This window comes from Oryctolagus cuniculus, chromosome 9 (genome assembly GCF_051225735.1).
Source record: "Oryctolagus cuniculus isolate XC-2025 breed Fujian yellow rabbit chromosome 9, ASM5122573v1, whole genome shotgun sequence".
Lineage (NCBI taxonomy): Eukaryota > Metazoa > Chordata > Mammalia > Lagomorpha > Leporidae > Oryctolagus > Oryctolagus cuniculus.
Window position 1 is genome coordinate 133,281,679 of NC_142875.1, and position 15,922 is coordinate 133,297,600.

The following is a 15,922-nucleotide window of genomic DNA, read 5'->3' on the forward strand; positions in this document are numbered from 1 at the left end:
GTTATATGTGGGATGTTTCACTTTAGAATATGAGAATGCAAGCTGGTGCCGCGGCTCACTAGGCTAATCCTCCGCCTTGCAGCGCCGGCACACCGGGTTCTAGTCCCGGTCAGGGCGCCGGATTCTGTCCCGGTTGTCCCTCTTCCAGGCCAGCTCTCTGCTGTGGCCCGGGAGTGCAGTGGAGGATGGCCCAAGTGCTTGGGCCCTGCACCCCATGGGAGACCAGGAGAAGCACCTGGCTCCTGGCTCCTGCCATCGGATCAGCGTGTTGCACTGGCCGCAGCGCGCCAGCCGCGGCAGCCATTGGAGGGTGCACCAACGGCAAAAAGGAAGACCTTTCTCTCTGTCTCTCTCACTGTCCACTCTGCCTGTCAAAAAAAATATGAGAATGCAAAGAACACAAATATTTTGCATGCACTTACTTTTGAAATTCCATGTTTATTACTGCTTTTTATATTCACGGTCTACCAGGATTTGTTAGAATCCACGTGGGTAGGAGGAAACAGTGGCTGCTCAGTAGGTGTTCCCTCTTACGTGCCAGGCAGGGGTGACTGCCCCGTCTTGTGTGGGCATACCGTCCCTTCAGGGGTGCACCCGTGGGTTCAGGGAGCCCTGCTCAAGTCCAGCCTTGGCATCGCTGCAAGCTGATTCCATCCCTGCCCCGCTGGTGTCTGGATCCTTCCACCAGAACTCACCTTGTTAGCCTTCTAATGGGCTGCTGCTCTCTGCTTCAAATCCCTTGTTCTGTGACATGCCATTGCTGGTCCCGAGGCATTCTGGAGCTCTTCAGTGTCATCACTCACAAACCACTATTAGTTTCTTCCACCTGATCTCACACGTCTCTCCAACTCAGAAACCTGAAGGTTACGTCCCATTTATGTGACATTTTGTCCTCTCTTTGACCTTCATTCCATGACTTTTGGAAAATCATGGAGGAAGGTCAGAGTCCTTCCATGCCTTTCAAAGAGCCTAAAATGCAGAGGAGAGAAAGCACTCACATCTGTCCTTAGGAATGGTCAGGTTCAGGGAACCATGATACAGGAAGCTGCTGGGAAAACAGCCCAGCGAGCTTGGTCGCCTTTCAAGGCCTTCGAGGTCTCTGCTGGCTCAGCTGGGGTGTGCGGCTCCTGGCAGCCAGAGCAGGCCCACTGTTTCCTGTACCGGTTGTGTAGGAAGCTCTGGATTGTTGGTGAGCTGGGGGACTTCTGTGCCCCTGTCATATCCCGCGCTGCCTCTGCTCCAGCTGGTCAGGACCCTCGGTGGTTCCTCACAGACATCGCTGTTACTACCGGCCCCCCTTTGCTGCTGGCGCTGTGCACACTGGTGAGCCCTTCACTCTACAGTGTTTCTCTGGGGTTCTCCCATTGTCCCAGGGTGTCTTCCTAGCAACCCCCTGCTGTGGGAACTCTCACACGTGGCACTGTCTGCCGACTGCCCTGACTTCTCACACAGGGGTGCCTCATGTGTCTGTCCTGTGGCGTGCCCACTGTAGTATGGCGTACATACCACTGGTGTTTCCTCCATTCCACCAGACAGCTGCTGTCAGGACCCTGGGTGTCCAGTGGTCCTCAGTTAGCCCCACAGTCTGCGCAGTCTTCCAGCAGACATGGCTGCTAGGGTCATGCACCACTTGCAGACTGGGGTCCTGCTGGCTTTGCACAAATTTGAGTTTGTGAGGGGCTCTGAGAACAATCTCTGTTGCGTCCCAGCTTGGCCGCTGATGAGCCTTGTATGGTTAGGCAGTGATCTCAGCTTGCAGCTGCTCAATGTGACACACACAATCAGAGCATTTTCCTTGGACTGAGACTTGAATGAATTAACACAGACAGAGCAGGTAGCCACTGGGTGAGCATCCAGGGAAGTGAAGCTGTTGGGCTCATCCTAGTCGCCTGCCACAAACCCTGCACCTGCGAAGCAGCGGATTCTGGATTTAGACTTGGCGTGCTCTGACCTCCAGTCATTTTCACTTCTTCCTGTGAACCTCCACAGTCGTTAAGAAGGGACCTTGGTGTCTTGCTCACTTTATCCCATCAGCTCTATTCCACACGGAAATGTGGGCGCTGAAGTTATTTTCTGTCATCCAGTGTGGACCCCTTTCCTTTACTTGATTCTACTTTGACTCATCCCATTTCTGAACTGGGTATTGCTATTGTATTAGTCAGGTTTTTCTAAATATTTATTTGAAAGGCATAGTTACAGAGAGAGGGAGCATTCTTCCATCCACTGGTTTACTTGCCAAATGGCTGCCATGGGCGGGACTAAGCCAGGCCAAAGAAAGGAGCCAGGAGCTTCTTCTGGGTCTCCCATGTGGGTGCCAGGGCCATCTTCTACTGCTTTCCCAGGTCCATTAGCAAGGAGCTGGATTGGAAGTAGAGCAGCCAGGACTTGAACAGGTGCCCACATGGGATGCCGGTGTTGCATCTTTAACCCTCTCATCTTTAACCCTCTCATCTCTGTCTTCCTGTCCATCATGATGGGGTGCTCTGCCCCAATGACATCATTCAGTCTAATCACTTCCCAAAGACCCCACCTCTCAACAGCTCAGCCAGAGTGATTTTCAACCATTTTAATAGGATTGATGAAAAACTTTGCTGTTTAAAGTCCTGTGTGAATGAAGAGATCAAATCCCATTCAAACCGTGGCACCCATGGTGGGAAGCTATAGTGGTAGATTTTGGTTTGGGTGCTCCATTGAGCCTATGGAAATGTCTTAGAGCTAACCAGTACCTAGCAACATCCCATCTCAAGTTCACTATCACTGTTTTCCGTTGGGCTTCCCATGATGTTCATGGTCACAAATGTGGCCATGCTCTAAAGAACCTCCAGGATATATTCGTTTGTGAGACTCTGAGAATCCTGGAAGCCTGGAATTTGTACAGAGGCATGGTCAGTGCTGGATGTTCAATCCCCAAGTGTGTTTGAACAAGGAACTTAATCAAACAAGACATTTACTCAACTTCACCTCTCTGAGGGAGATGGCAATAGATTGAATGGGATTCAGCTTCCCAACACATCTCGGGGAGTTTGTGAGGGGCAATGGGAAGCAAACCTACTCAATTGTGTCAAGAAATCAGCCCTCGCCTGGCGTTCTCATTATCATGGGGTCAGTGAATACAGTATAGATTGTGTTTGTGTCCATTTAATTTAGTCTGACTTCATTTTTGAAACAGACCACTAATCAGGAAATCAATAGGTATTGAAATATACTGTGTGAAATGTACAAAGAAATAGAAACAGCACAAACCAGTCCAAAAAATGTGCTCGAGAGCTTGCAAAGCTGTTGGCTGTGTTAGATGTTTTACATGGGTCATTACTAACCTTGTTCTCGAGGGGAGATGAACTCAGAGTGCGTTAGAGCCTCCTGACTGTCTGCAGGGTGCAAAACAGGCAGCTGGTGGAGCCAGTCAGGATGCAGGAGGACGCAGGGCAGCAAGGACTTCTCAGGGGCTGTCACCCTCTGAGGGCCACAAGCCATGTGAAAGACAAGTCCCTGCCAACACTGTGGTCTGAAGCAAGATACAGCCCTTCCGTAAGCCTCCGTTGCCTCATCTTTAAAATGAGGATTTTGGAACAAATGATCTCCGAAGACCAGACGTTTTCATCAAAGCTCCTTTTGATGACAGTCATAGGCACAGTTTGTTATGGAGCTCCCCTAAATAAGTTCATTGTCCCCCGGTGAAGCGAATGAGGACAGTGCCAAAAGGAAAAATCAGAAAGCTGCGTTAAATAATTCCACTATGCCTTCCGCTACTCAGTGGCCACGCCGTGCGCTTCCCATGAGGACAAGCGCTGCATTTTCCTGCCTCCGGAAGACTGCCCATGCCTCCTCCCTGCTTACAACATGGTGGAGCTATGCCCTGCACAAGACTTGAGGACCTGCCAACGCCACAGGTTCATAGAGAAGGTGGGAGCAGAGGGGCTCCCCACCCATTTGCACAACTCTGAGCCCTGCAGCACCACAGCCACCTTGCCAGCTGAGGTTTGGTGCTGGACGATGGAGGCCCGTCCAACAGGCACATGGCAGAAGGGGGCAGTAAATATGATGAAATTCGTGTTGTAGAAAGGTCAGTCTCTTTACAATTTGGTCCTTGTGTTGGGTGGGGAAGACCCGATGATCAGCACAAGCCAATCAGGAAGTGACCCCAGTGACCCTGGGGAGTCAAGGGTTGAACAAGGAGTTCATGGGTGTGGAGTGGGACTTGACAGGTGTCAGGAACTAAGTGTGTGGGTTTAACATACAAATACAAGACACCCAGTTAAATTTGAATGAATAAACACAATAAATTTTTAAATCTGTGTATGAGGGGAGTGATTATACTAAAATGTAGCCATTGTTTGCATACACCTTGCATTTCACTTGGTATTGTGTTCTTTACCTAATAATTCTATTCCAGAAGTTGAATGGCCAGGTGTTGGGTTTAGATGCAGAACGAGGGAAAATCAGAGAGGGGAAGCTGTTGGGAAGTCGTCAAGGCTTCTGACTGGGGAACCGGATGACTCATGGTGAGCTCTCAGCCGAATGGGTTCAGCGCGAGGAAGATATGCTAGTCTTTGACGTGTTGATGTTAAGGTTACAGTAGGCCGATGGAGATGGAGAAGGCGGACGCCCAGCCTGGAGGAGCACATTGGGTGGGGCTGGGTGAGGGTGTGGGAGGGGCACCAACAGCACACACACATCAGTCTTCTCTCTCTGAGCTAGGCTTCTGCACGGCCACACAGACCTGGGTGCCAGGAAAGGAGCTGTGAAGAGGAGCCTGCCGGGCGTCAGGGAGGTGAGAGGTACACCAGGTTGCCCTCCGTCCTGGGCCCTGCCTTGCCTACGTGGGGCGCCTGGTTTCCAGTGGTCCCGTGGCTGCCTCGTGAGCAGGCGAGAGCAGGAGCATCCCGGCAGGTGCCTTGGGAGCCCCTTCATGTCTGCAGTCTGAGTTTGAGCCATCCCCAGGGGTGTCTGGGGAAGCAGCAGTCACGAAATGGGGAATATTTCTTCAACAAAACGTGAATGTTTATAAACAACCCCTGTAACATCAGGTCAGGTCTGCAATGCAATTATTCATGAGAAAAATGTGTGTTTAGACTGAAGAATTTTAGTATTTCAGCTGAGGGCTTGCGAGCCTCAGGGTCCACCAGTGGTAGGACCCCCGAACAGCCCCTTTTACTGAACAGTCCTTCCTGTCCATATTGGTCCATAAAGAGTTTCCTCTGGCTTGTCTGTCTGGCTCTTCACAGGGAATAGTATTCCACTGTGCTGATGTGCCCTGCATGTCTTGACCTGTCACCCATTTACACTCATTCTAATGTGCAGCCATTGGAGTCAGCGCCTCGGTCGGTGCCTCTGAGGACGTCATTTCGTGTGTGAGCGCGTGTCTCTGTTACGGTTCTGGCCGTGGAACGGCAAGGTCAAGGATACGTACATTCCCGATTTGGAGGTTGGTGACATAGACGCCACCCTCCACCACGCGGCACAGTTCCCGCTCCTCGCCGCAGAGCGCAAGGTCCTCCTCCCCCTGCTTCCCTGTTGTGCCTCTTGGGACGCCCTGACCTGTGGCTTGCTTTGCTCCTCCTGTCTGCTGACACGGAGCTCTGGGTCTCGGCTCCTGTGTCAGCTGGACTCAGTTAGTGAGCGTCGATAACAGGAGAGCAGAGGACGGAAGGAATGGAAAGACAGAATTTGTATTTCTTCTTTTTTTTAAATTTATTTATTTGAAATTCACAGTTAGAGAAAGAGAGGGGGATGATCTTCCATCTGCTGGTTTATTCCCCAAATGGGCACAGCAGCCAGTGCTGGGGCCAGACCAGAGCTGGGAGCCAGGAGCTTCTTCAAGGTCTCCCACACGGATACAGGGGCCCAAGCCATCCTCTGCTGTTTTCCCAAGTGCATTAGCAGGGCCTGGACTGGAAGTGGGGCAGCGGGAACTTGACCACATGGGATTCCAGTGCTGAGGTAGAGGCTTAAGCTTCCATGACACAGTGCCAGCCCCTGTATGGTTCTTTGTTTTTTTTTTTCTTTTTTGACAGGCAGAGTTATACAGTGAGAGAGAGAGACAGAGAGAAAAGTCTTCCTTCCGTTGGTTCATCCCCCAAATGGTCACAACGGCCAGCAAACTGCGCTGATCCAAAGCCAGCAGCCAGGTGCTTCCTCCTGGTCTCCCATGCGGGTGCAGGGACCAAGCACTTGGGCCATCCTCCACTGCACTCCCGGGCCACAGCAGAGAGCTGAACTGGAAGAGAAGCAACCGGGACTAGAACGCAGAGTGCCAGCACAGCAGGTGGAGGATTAGCCAAGTGAGCTGTGGTGCCAGCCATGATTCTTCTTACATATGGGATGCCAGCACTGCAGGCTGGCTTTACCTGCTACACCACAGTGCCAGCCCTGAAATTTGTATTTCTATTAAGTATTGTGGGACCTGTGGCTGAAACATTTAGATGTCCTAATCTTAAAAATTTGAGCTATGGATTCAAAATCAGGCATAGGGCCTGGCTTTGTAGCCAGTGGGTGAAGCTCCCGCCTGTGAATGTAGCATCCCATATGTGCACCAGTTCAAGAACTAGCTGCTCCATTGCTGATCCAGATCCTTGCTAATGCACCTGAGAAAGCAACTGGAGATGGTCCACATACTTGGGCTCCTGCCAGCCTTGTAGGAGACCCTGAAGGAGTGCCTGGTCCCTGGCTCCTGGCTTCAGCCTGGAATAGCCCCATCAGCCGTTATCAGTGAACCAGAGGGTAGAAGATTCTCTCTCTCTCTAACTCTGCCATTCAAATAAACAAAATCTTTTTAAAATGGGCACAATAAATACTTAGAATATGAAAAGAAAGTATACACAACTATAAATTTTGAAAATCTTGCAGTCACAAAAATTTTAATATATGTACTCATTATCTACTAATATGTATGTTTAGTATCTACTATTGAGATTCTGTGATCACCTCTTCATATGAAAATTATAACTGTATAGAGAGAATGCAAAGATAATTTAGTCTTTCCTTTATAATTGTTCATCAAATCTTGTTTGATTACTAATAGTTTAAAATATTTCATCTTCTCAACTCATTGTTGGTAATGTCATAGAAATTTATAGCATTACTCTGAATTTTGGGAAAGTCTTTTTAGTTCCTGTGTCACATAAGCTTAAAAACTTTGAAAAACTTCCCTGTTGATTATCTTCTAACATTTTCTATTTTCTTTTCTTTTCTTTTTTTTTTTTTTTTTTTTGGACAGGCAGAGTGGACAGTGAGACAGAGATAGAGAGAAAGGTCTTCCTTTTGCCGTTGGTTCACCCTCCAATGGCCGCCACGGCCGGCGCGCTGCGGCCAGCGCACCACACTGATCTGAAGGCAGGAGCCAGGTGCTTCTCCTGGTCTCCCATGGGGTGCAGGGCCCAAGCACTTGGGCCATCCTCCACTGCCTTCCCTGGCCACAGCAGAGAGCTGGCCTGGAAGAGGGGCAACCGGGACAGAATCCGGCGCCCCGACCGGGACTAGAACCTGGTGTGCCGGCGCCGCAAGGCAGAGGATTAGCCTAGTGAGCTGCGGCGCCGGCCAACATTTTCTATTTTAAACCTTGATTCTTGGGCCTGGTGTTATGGTGTAGCAGGTAAAGTTGCCATCTGTGACACCCACACCACACATGGATACTGGTTCAAGTCCCAGCTGCTCCACTTCCAGTCCAGCTCCCTCCATATGTGCCTGGGAAAGCAGGGGAGGATGGCCCAAGTGCCTGGGCCCCTGAACCTGCTTAGGAGGTCCGAATGAAGCTCTTGGCTCCTGGTTTCAGTCTGGTCCAACCCCGTCCATTTCAGTCATTTGGGGAGTGAACCCATGGATAGAAGGTTTTTCTCTCTCCTTCTCCCTCTCCCCCTCTCTCTCACCTGCTATGCAACTCTGTCTTTCAAATAAATACATGAGTCTTTAGTAAAACACCCTGATTCTCCTCCATTGCCCATACACTGTGAAGTCGCCGGGAGAGTCTGGCTGGAAGGCATTCCCAAGATTGCTCCTGTGCCAGCACAGCTGGGGGGAACCGGTCATATATGGAGGGAACTGTGGGACAGATCCCTGTATCCCGGTGAACTCTGTCCTCGCCCGCCTTCTCTGCACCACCACCAACACCATCCGACAGAGGTGTGAAGTGGAGAAAGCTGGCTGGAATGGGGCAGCAGTCATGGGTGGCGACAGCAGCCGTGTCTGTATGGTGCGAAGTTTACAGTGTGGCCATGTGCCGCTGCTGGTCCCCACAGGCACTCCCGTGGCACTCGACCCTCACTGTGGTGGTAGGCCGGAGGTTGTGGGGGCTCGACCTTGACGAAGGACTCGTGTGGTCCCTAGGAGAATGGGCTCATTGTCCTGAGAGTGGGCTACCAGTGAGCACAGCACTGCGCCCCTTCTCTCTTCCCCATGCCCACCTGCATCCACGAGGCACCGGCTACACACTGCACAAGTGTGAGACCCTGCCTTTGACCTCCAGAGCCAGGAGCTAAACAGCCTCTTTGTTTAAAGATTTATTCATTTATTTCAAAGGCAGAGTTAGGAGGAGAGATGGAGATCTTTCATCTGCTGGTAGACTCCCCAGACGGCCGCCACACCCAGAGTGGGCCACACTGAAGCCTGGAATCAGGAGCTTCTTCTGGGTCTCCCCCAGGGGTGGCAGGGCCCAAGCACTTGAGCCATCATCCACTGCTTTCTCAGGCACGTTAGCAGAGACCTGGATCAGAAATGCAGTAGCCGGGCCTTGAACCGGCACTGCAGGCTTTGGCATAGCCCACTGCACCACAGTGCCAGCCCAACCTCTTTTCCTTATAAGTTAGCCCTTTCTCTTGATGTTAGCTCTTGGCATAATAAATAATGATGCAATAAACCTTTGTTTATACATCTATGTATACTTAGGTGAGCATTCCTGTTGGATAAATAACCAGGAATAAGCCTGACGGGTAATAGAACAAGAACATTTTGAAAACTATTGGATTATTTTGCTAAAATACTGTTCAGAAAGTTTAGATTTTTAATACATGAAAATTCTGCCTCTATGAAAAAATAAATATTTGCATCTTTAAAATCACGAAGTCTCCCATCTCTGAGAAGTATCCTGAGTTATGATAACTATCTACAGTTACAAGGAGCCCTGTTGTTGACAGAGAATCTGTAGTGAATTTATTAAACATGAACATGCTAAGTGACTGCAAAATCTGCACTAATTCAGTGGGTAACAGATTTGCTGCAGGGGCTCATGGCACAGTGGTTAAATGGCTGCTTCAGACGTTGGCGTCCTGCGTCCGAGTGCCTGGGTCAGGTCCTGGCTGGCTGCCCCGCTCCCAGTCAAGCCTCCAGCTGAAGTGTGCCCCAAGAGGTAGCAGTGATGGCTCAAGGACTTGTACCCATGTCACTCACATGAGAGACTTAGACTGAGCTCTGGGCTCCTGGCTTCCGCCTGGCCCAGCCCTGGCGATTGCCGGCACTCGGGAAGTGCGCTAGCATATCTTAGTCTATCTCTGTGTGCTTCTCCGTCTCCCTCATTGTTTTCATGTACTTGTTAGAAAAAGCACTATATACTTACTGGAGCGACAGCCAGCCTTTATGAGTGCTGCTTTCTTGTGTAGTTGGGAAGTTGTAGCACATTTTATTTGCCTTCCAGTCTGTGTCTAGGTGGTGAAAGACAAGAAGATGAGTGGTTACTGTAAGGACATTGGCAGCATGGAGTAGATGCTTGTCTGTTCTATAGCTGGGGCCTGGGCGTGTGAGAGAGAAGGACAGAGAGGGCATTTGGTCAGCGGGAGGGCAGTGTGACATGGAACGTGCTCACTGCAACACGAGACCCACTTGTCTGCTAGCTCTGTACACCTGCCCAGATCACGTTAACCTTCCAGGGACCCTGAAACAAAGCACCCAGGCCATAGGAGCCTTTCAGGGTCTTCAGTAAGAAGTCAGGCGGCGCACCCTGGCAGGGGATGAGAAGCAAGAATTCCTTGAGAGGACTCACGGTGTCCACCAGTTGTCCTTGGAAGCTGTCACTTTCAGGTGACCCTGGCGCAAGCCATGCGTGCTGGCTCTCGGGACCAGCAGCAGGCTCGGCTCCAGGGTCCCCGGCATGGGCAGCTCCCAGGCTTGGTGGATGGTCTTAGCCTTGGGTGGAGAGTCCGGTCGGGAAGGCCATGCAGATCCTTAAGTCTCCTGTTGGAGTTTAGTCTTGAAAATGTTCAGGCCTGTAGGGAGAGGGCCCATTCATCTTGGTAAATAAGGAGTCTTCCGCTGGTAATGAAATTTTTATGCTACAAGACAAAAAGCCGCATGCCGTATCTGTGCTGGCTGGACCTCCTTTAGCCGTCACTGTGAAGAAAGAAAAAACTGAGGTGGGAAGTTGAGCAGTCAACAAGCTCATGAAATCCGCTGGAGATCAAAACAGTCCCTTTGGCACTCGAAAGGCTGCCGTCGCGTTTTCCGCGATTATTTCGCCCCGCTGCCAATCTCGGCTGTGCATAAATATCTAGGTGGCTTTGAAATCACCGTTTTAATGGCATATAGATGCTATACAGTGAGAGATACAAAGTGTATAAATATTCATCTCTGTCGGGAGGCTGTCACCCCTTCGACAGGAGAGGATCTCCAAAATTAAAATATGAAGACGCACGCCTCGCCCCTCCTTCCCCACCTTTTGTCTCCGGCTTCTTGCTTGAATGAATGGCGAGGATAAAGAAGGAGGCCCTGAAACTCATATCAAGGTTCAGGTGTAAGAAATTAAAACTAAAGACCAGTTCAACGCCGACAGTTTAATTTACTTCTCTTAAGATCTTTAATACCAAACTTATCAGTCCTCTCTGTGAGGCATTAACTTGTTAAATGAGTCTTAATTATACATAAGCAGATGGAGATTTGAATTAAAATTACCTTACACTCGAGTGGCTTTAGTTCATTATAACATATCTTCCTCTTAATCATTGAGGCAGGCTCATCATCTTTCATATAGAAAGTTATTAAAATATTCCAATTTCCATATTTCTTCAGACACGGCCCCTGTTAAATGGCGAGGAATGCACGTTAGCAGGTGACTCATTGACAGCGGGGACGCTTTTTGTGCTGTTCTGTCATCTGTAGCATTTTTCTGTTAAATACTTCATATTTACTTGATGCGTGGAACCTCACCTCATCTAATTTTAAGTACCAATTTTCATTCTGTTCCGTCTGCAGAGGGCTGGAAACAGAACATCATCAGCTCTGTCCTGCACTCCGGCTCATCGGAGCCCACCCGTGGTGCAGTGTGGACTCGTTTTCCCTGGACACATTCTCTGATAAGAGCTGGGTAGCTCTTAATTCCATCAGTCTTACCCTGCATTCCCAGGCAATGGACCTATGGGAACCACAGTGCTGAACATTAGCTGCAGCGTGGCTAAATATTGAGACATGGCTCAGTAGCAGTATTACTCTGGACAAGTAGTATCCCTTGGCCTGATAACTGAATCCACGCTTTGTTCTGTCCACTGGCTAAGCATTTGGATATTGTTCAATGCTGTTCTCAGGCCCAGACATGACTCCAGGGTACAAAAGGTTAACTCTGAAAGGAGGGGATTTAGAGCTGTTGTCCTTGGAAGGCCCTGGAGAGCATTTCGGAGCTCTGAGGAGCCCCTGAGGCTGTCGTCTCCCCAAGCATTCCATCAGTATCCGGTCACGTTCCGTTCCCGCGGCGTCACCGCTCGACGGGAGCAAGGACAGCGGCTGCGGAATCAAAGCAGACGGCTGACACGAGCGCCGGGCCCGAGTCCTGGCTGAGTCATCAAGACACGAGGTCTGCAGTCGCGTCAAGCAGTGTCATATTTTATTTATAACGAGGCACGGCGTCATCCTTTGCATTTGACAAAAGCCAGCCTTCAGCCAACCCTTTTTGCAAGGCTTAGCCTGGGTGAGGGAACACAGCTGGTGGCACCTGCGTCCCACAGAGAGTCACAGAGGCCCAGCGGCTCCCCAGCCACCCTGTGAAAGGGCAGGGTCACTTAAGGCAAGCAGGCTTCCCCCATGTTGCCGCGTTTCGATGGCAGCATATTAGCATGGTGACACCACAGCCTGTTACCGCGAGAGAAGGTGCGAAAGCATGGAATCACGTTTACACCTTCAGATCAAATATTGAGCCTTGGAGACGCAAGAGGAATGGGACTGCATTCTCCTCTGTTGTTTTCTTAAACACAGCATCGGTCTCCCGGCGTGTGTGTGCACGCGTGTTCATGTGCAGGCCTGTTGGGGCAGGTGTACCGCACAGAAATTGAGACAGAGGGGCCTTTTATCTCCCCTCGGTGCCTGTGTGTGTGACCTACTGTCAGGGACTCTGAGTTCCTTGAGAAGCGAATATATAAATGGAAAGTGCTCTCCAAAGCAATTTCATTGAGGAACAGTATTGGGAGGTTTTGAACACCGTCCAGCCAGCCGCCCTGCCAAGCCTGGTGGATTTCGGCGTGACACGCCGGCTGGGGAATCCTCCTGCCAGTTCCTGCTCTGGACTCCAACTAATTAAGTTTTCTGCTTGCTGCCAGGGAAAGCTTCCGTCAGATGCAATTAAAGCTGAGCCACCGACAGCAGTGGCATTTGTCAGAATCATCCGGTGGTTCAAATACCAGGTCTGACAGAAATGTCAACCCGACACAGCTCCCATCTGCCCAGTGCATGCCAGGGAGACGCAGGGCGGGCTTTGATTATAAATGCTCCGCTGATAACCTTTCTCGGTCCCCAAGCACCACACGCCGGCCGCGAAGTTTCATTATCCTGCAGGGGGACGCAGCTCCTAGGGGCTCTTTTCCCATGAAGTAAAGCTCAACTCAGTACTCTTCACTTCTGGGTCTCTTGGGGAATTCTGAACCAAACAGCAAATGACAGTCCTGTGCAGAGACACGTTCTGTTGTGGAAGCATCAACCTCCTCTGTTGAAATTTTCTCAGAATTCAAACTGTTGTTAGGGAGCAATTTCCAGATACGTTCTTAGATTTGAGGGACAGACAGCCACCAAAAGCAACGGAGGGCACCACGGGGAAGGGGAGAGGCTCCAAAGACCACGACCCAGGCTGAGCCCCACTCCTCACCAGGGCCGACGACTTGTCCAGTCTCTGGCCTAGCACAGCTTGCGGTGGCACCAGTGTGCAGGCTGATTCCATCAACTGACCACGAGGATCATGCACGGTCGCAAGAGCACAACTTCTGATTCTCAGTACAGAAGTAGCTGTAGAAATAACTGTGCTTGTCCATCGTGGAGCTGAGAAGGCTGAGGACAGAAGGATGTTCTTTGTCTGTCTTTTTATTTTTTTTTCTGGACAGGCAGAGTGGACAGTGAGAGAGAGACAGAGAGAAAGGTCTTCCTTTGCCCTTGGTTCACCCTCCAATGGCCGCTGCGGTCAGCACGCTGCGGCCGGCGCACCGCGCTGATCCACTGGCAGGAGCCAGGTACTTCTCCTGGTCTCCCATGGGGTGCACGGCCCAAGCACCTGGGCCATCCTCCACTGCACTCCTGGGCCACAGCAGAGAGCTGGCCTGGAAGAGGGGCAACTGGGACAGAATCCGGTGCCCCGACCGGGACTAGAACCTGGTGTGCCAGCACCACAAGGCGGAGGATTAGCCTAGTGAGCTGCGGCACCATTTGTCTGTCTTCTCTTTCCAGTGGAGTGCACCATGGTCAAGGCTGGATGAAGTAGTACGTGCAGAACATTGTTCTCAGTGTTACAGCCAGGAAAACATTAACAAGTGCACAAATCCAGTGGTAACAGGCATTAAGTGGTTAGTTGTGTCTGAACACACTCGAGCTATTCAGTGTTTATTAAAAGATTAAATATGCTATACAGGATATGTGGCAGCTGCATAGTTGTGTGCACTTTGTAATATTTTTTTCTCATACCCTCAAAGTGTCTCAACCCATGAAAAATATTTTTCAACGTTTAGCTTTTATCTTTTCAAATTTTATTTAATAAATATAAATTTCCAAAGTACAACTTTTGGATTATAGCAGCTTTTCCCCCCATAACCTCCCTCCCACTCACAACCATCCCATCTCCCACTCCCTCTCCCATCCCATTCTTCATCAAGATTCATTTTCAATTATCTTTATATACAGAAGATCAACTCGGTATATACTAAGTAAAGATTTCAACAGACTGCATCCACACAGACACACAAAGTATAGAGTACTGTTTGAATAGTTTTATCATTAATTCTCATAGTACAACACATTAAGGACAGAGATCCTACATGGGGGGCAGGTGCACAGTGACTCCCATTGTTGATTTAACAATTGACACTCTTATTTATGACATCAGTAATCACCCGAGGCTCTTGTCATGAGCTGCCAAGGCTATGGAAGCCTCCTGAGTTCGCCAACTCCAATCTTATTCAGACAAGGTTATAGTCAAAGTGGAAGTTCTCTCCTCCCTTTAGAGGAAGGTACCTCCTTCTTTGATGGCCCGTTCTTTCCGCTGGGCTCTCATTCGCAGAGATCTTTCATTTAGGTCGGTTTGTTTGGCCACACCCCTTTTCATTCCCCCACTCTTATTCCTACTCTTAATTTTTATAAATATCTATTTTCTTATATGCATAAAATTAACCCTACACTAAGTAAAAAGTTCAATAAGTAGTATGGAGAAAAAGCACTGTTCCTCAGCTGTAGAAACAAGGGATGTAAATGATCATCAAATCTCAAAATGTCCATTTCACTCCAATATATTGCATTTAACGTAAATATAAAGGAAAACGTATGGTATCTGTCTTTTGGAGACTGGCTTATTTCATTAAGTATAATGGCTTCCAGTTGCATCCATTTTGTTACAAAAGACAGGATTTCATTTTTTCTTCTGTGTTGTATTCTATGGTGTATGTACACCATAATTTCTTTCCCCTGTCATCAACTGATGGACATCTGGGTTGATTGCTTATATTAGCTCTTGTGCATTAAGCTGCAATGAACGTAGGATTATAGATCACTTTTTCACCTGCCGTTTTCAATGTTGGTAAATTACCAGGAATGGGACTGCTGGGTCACATGGTACATCTATTTTTGTATTTCTGAGGTATCTCCATACTGCCTTCCCCAGTGGCTGTACTAGTTTATATTCCTACCAACAGTGGACTAGGGTACCTTTTCTCCCATATCCTCACCAACATTTGTTGTTTGCTGATTTCTGTATGTGAAACCTTATTGTGGTTTTGGTTTGCATTTCTCTGATGGCTAGTGTTCCTGAATATTTTTAATGTGTCTGTTGGCCATTTTAATTTTGTCATTAAAATGCCTGTTCAAATCCATTGCCCATTTCTCAACTGCATTGTTTTGTTGTGGTCAAGTTTCTGGAACTCTTCATAGATTGTGGATATTAATACTTGACCAGTTGCATAGTTTGCACATATCCTTCTGTCATTCTTCCAGTTGCTTCTTCACTTTGCTGAGCATTTATTTTGCAGTACAGAAGCTTCCCAGCTTGATGTAATCTCATGTCAATTTTGGCTTTGATTGACTGTGTTTCTGGGGTCTTTTCCAAGAAGTATTTTTGCCTGTGCCAGTGTCTTACAGGGTCTCCCCAGTGTTCTCCAGTATTGGGTCATAGATTTAGGTCCTTGATCCATTTTGAATGGATTTTTGTGTAAGGTATAAAGTAGGTGCCTTGCTTCATATTTCTGCATGTGGTAACCCAGTTTTCCAACACCAATTGTTGAAGAGACTGACCTAGTTTCATTGTCAAAGATAAGTTGATTAAAGATGCATGGATTTATTTCTGGCATTTCTATTCTCTTCCTTTGGTCTACATGTAGTCTTGTTTTTTGCCAGTACTAGAATGTTTTGATTATAACTGCCCTGGAGTATGTCTTGAAATCAAGTATTGTGATGCCTCTGGCTTTGTTTTTGTTGTATAAGATTGCTTTAGCTATTCAGGGTCTCTTGTCTTTGTATATGAATTTCAGCATCATTTTTCCTA